Genomic DNA, 4121 nt, shown 5'->3' with positions numbered 1-4121 from the left:
TATATATATATATATATATATATATATATATATATACACACACACAATGGAGTATTACTTGGCAATCAAAAAGAATGAAATCTTGCCATTTGCAACTACATGGATGGAACTGGAGGATATTATGCTAAGCGAAATTAGTCAGAGAAAGACAAATATTATATGACTTCACTCATGAGAACTTTAAAAGACAAAACAGATGAACATAAGGGAAGGGAAACAAAAATAATATAAAAACGGGGAGGGGACAAAACATAAGAGACTCAAATATGGAGAACAAACAGGGTTACTGGAGGGATTGTGGGAGGGGGGATGGGCTAAATGGGTAAGGGTCATTAGGGCATCTACTCCTGAAATCATTGTTGCACTATATGTTAATTTGATGTAAACTTAAAAAATAAAAAATAAACGAAAAACTATGGTCCATTACCAAAAACATCTGCCAATATATCAAATCTGATTTACTTCCTCATTTAACAAATGTTTAGCACTTCCTAAGTGCCAAACTCTCTTCTAAAGTTCATGTGGAATTACAGAGTAAAAGTAAAACGGGATCCCCTACTAAATCTCTGTGAAAATTTAGTTACCGTTGTAAGACAAGGATATGAAAGATGGCACAAAGATCCAGGATGTTTCTATGCAGTGGTGGTGTTTTTATATTTAATGTTAACTGCTTATGACAGTTAGTAGTTAGTAAAATAACAAACAGGTACAGAACTGGAAGGATTGCTAGATAGGCAGAACACAGAATACCTTTCTCTTGAGGTCTGCCCCAGGCCCAGAAGAGCAGCCAGCTAAATGAAGTCTATTCTCTTCTGGAATCCTGGTATCTCCACATTTGTGGCCCCTTCCCTCCCTCTTCTTAATCACTGCAAGTGCCCAGGACAGAAATAACTTCTGGGGTGTCCCCAGGCCCCAAAAGAGTTAACACTGATGCAACTTAATAAAGCAAAAAGAGCTGAAAGCATTAATTAGAAACTCCAAAATATTGAACATCCTAACTAACCAAGGTAATTCACAGTGAACCCCCTCCCGCCCCCCACCCCAAGTATCCGCATGAATCTCCCACACTGCCCTGCGTCTCTGCTAAGTGGTTCAGTTTTCTCACCAAACAATGGGAGAGGAGCTGCCATAGGCTGCTAGCGAAGACAGGTGATCAATATGAGCACAAGGGCTGTGATCTCCCAGCCTGTTTCCATCACATTGATGGTGAACTGAGTTACTTGAATCAAAGCGAATGAGATTTGGCTGCTGGCTGTCTATCAGTGCCTTTCATTTTGATCTGTCCCTTATTTGAAAGTGCCGGGGAGGATGTGGCTGCTGGCTGAAATCTCTCTTTACAGCTGCTTGCTGTGATGTGCATGTAGATGGTAGAAACTGTGGCCCCACACCTCTGTGGAAGCTACCAGTTTAATTTTTAGTTGAGGTGAAAAAGGGGCAGATACTGCTGACCCAAAACCAGTGGTTCTCTGGCACTGGAATGAGGATCATCAGGAAGGTCTTTGCTTTGCAACCACATTCGATTTGGACATTCTGTATCAGATCTCTGCCTAATAATTGCTTTTCTCATACTTATTACATCTCTCACATTCAGAGATTAAAAGCTTAACTGTTCTTTAATAATGTCTTATAATTATGTCTCAATAGTTATAATTCCATTATAGATTAAAAAGTTTTTTGCATCTCTAAAGAGCCAGAAACTAGTATCAGTGAGGAAATTCTCATGTAGCTTTTAAATAAAATCTAATCATTTGGGGAGTCAGCTTTAACTACCCTTTTTTGCATTTAAAGGTATAGGTAATACTTTGCTATTTGGGGAAACTGATCCAAACGAGATACAGGTTTAAAAATATTCTCTACTTTTGATCTGTCTTTCCCTCCAGGTTTTCTACACAAAAGTTCTCCACAATGTTCTCATACTCTGCAGATAAACTGGAGAAAATCCAAGCCTTGAATTTCACTTTTCAAAGGATCTTTCAGGAATGAGCTAAGCAATGGTCATTTTGCAACAGGATTAAAAACCAAATTGCCATCTCATTCCAGTTACACACTGTGGCAAATGAGAGCAGCTGTTAAATAAATGTTGCCAGTGTACTCAGATCCTACATCAGCCATGCAAGCCCTGCTGTGCTCCATGGCCACAAAACGTGGCTCTAAACTAAGCCAGGTCTGTAGCCAATGCATATGATGAATGGGTAGGAGGGTTCCGGCACATCCCTTTGCCCACATAGGAGGGTTCCGGCACATCCCTTTGCCCACACTAGATTCCTGCAAGCCCAGGTAAAGGGCCACCTCCTCAGAAAGGCCTTCCCTGGTAATGAGGGACAACCCCATCCTCAAACCACCCCCACCAGTATAATTTCTACTTCGTCTGATAGTTATTTTTATTGGTCTTAAGAAGAATCCTTAAGGAAACAGTGTCTAGTTCATCTGGGAATTCCCAAGAGCTCACTAAATACTGATGAATGAACAAATGAATGAGCAGTCTCTGACCTATCACTGTAGACATGCTACCTTTAGTCTTTAGCTACAAAAAGCTTTCATATTACTTACAGCATTCTTGTGCATATTTAACTTTCTGTTGCCTAGACTTCACCTTCTTGAAACAGTTTTCTCTAAAAGTTTTGAGTAGAGTGTAAGAAGCAGTCTAGAAGGGGTAAAGTGTGGGTGTAGAGGGGGTAGTGGTGACTGGAGACAGGGGACAAATATAACTCAGGAATGGTGTGATCCATTTGATTTTAAAACAAATTCATTCCAAAAGTGCTGAAGAAGATAAAGTATCTAGTACAACCATCGTGTTAAATGCTATCTATTTAGTTATCAATAAGTGATTACTATGAGCAAATAAAAATGTGACCTAAAACAAAAATATGTTCAATAAAAGTCTCAGAATTCTTCCTCAATAATCCTAAATCACACTCCACTTACAGAAGGTGTATAGTCTGTTTGTTTTTCAGAATGATTTTCTCCATAATGTCTGAACTATACATGATTTATGTGTGAGAGGTAAGTCCTTCCAGCTGTTGAAAATTAGCTTAGTCACCAGTCTAGTGAGACCAGCCATGAAATGCCCTGGTTATTGGCAATTTGTTATCTCTGAGCTCTTCAAATTAAGTCTGGTTGCAGGTCATTCCGAGAAGGGGTCAAATCACTTAGCAGAGCATGAGAAAGAGAGGACATGTCAGACTACTCTTAATCAAATTCTTTCACTTCTTTCATTCTTTTTCATTCTTGGCCTTGGTTGTCTAAATTAATCTTCTGGGTTATAAATGGTCATTGGCCATTTATGAAAGCAGAAGTCCTTCCTAACGGGTCCAGGATAATGTTATTTTAAACATATACTGGGCTTCAGATTGTGAGCCAGGAACTGAACTTCCTGTTCTTACACAGCTTATTTTACTCACAGTAGACCTGCGGAGTAGACATATTACAGGTTAGAAAAAAAAAAGGTTCAGAGAGCTAGAGCAATGTTTATAACAGCATGACTTCAATCCCCAAAATCAGAATTTATGAGGGATATCTAGGAATCTGTTAAATCAGAATTTCTGCATTTTTCACTGCTGCTCCAGGATGATGATGATTGCCTTTTATTATGAAAAATTTTGAACCTATACCAAAGTGGAAGGGATAGTCACTACACATCCTGTACCCATCACCAAGTTTCAACAGTTATCACCCAAAGGGGTGAGTATCTCTTCAATTTTTTAGACTCTGCCCTGTGATACTGTAATTTCTAGGTCCCTTGGATGAAACATCCAGATGCTTCTCTGAAAATAATAAAATTTGAGAATCAGTAGAGTTGTGTGACTCTCCCGTATTACATGGCTATGGAGCAGCAGAGATCAGAAGCAAATCTGAAATCAGAAGTTTCTTTCCATTCCATTCCATTCCATTCCATTCCATTCCATTCTGAAAACAGAAGTTTCTTTCCATTAAACCACAGCGGTATTCATCAAGTACACAAGTGTTTATTGAGTTTCTTTACGTTTATATAGCACCAGACTGAGGACTAGAACATGTATAAAGAAGTGAATAATGTATAATGGAAATGATGAAATAGGAACATGTAGTAATTAAATCATATTGCGAAATGACCTGTGAGCAATGACCGAAATGAATTATAC

This window comes from Panthera uncia, assembly GCF_023721935.1.
Source record: "Panthera uncia isolate 11264 chromosome C1 unlocalized genomic scaffold, Puncia_PCG_1.0 HiC_scaffold_4, whole genome shotgun sequence".
NCBI classification, from domain to species: Eukaryota; Metazoa; Chordata; class Mammalia; order Carnivora; family Felidae; genus Panthera; species Panthera uncia.
The sequence above is the reverse complement of the archived record's forward strand: the minus strand, read 5'-3'. Positions refer to the sequence as shown.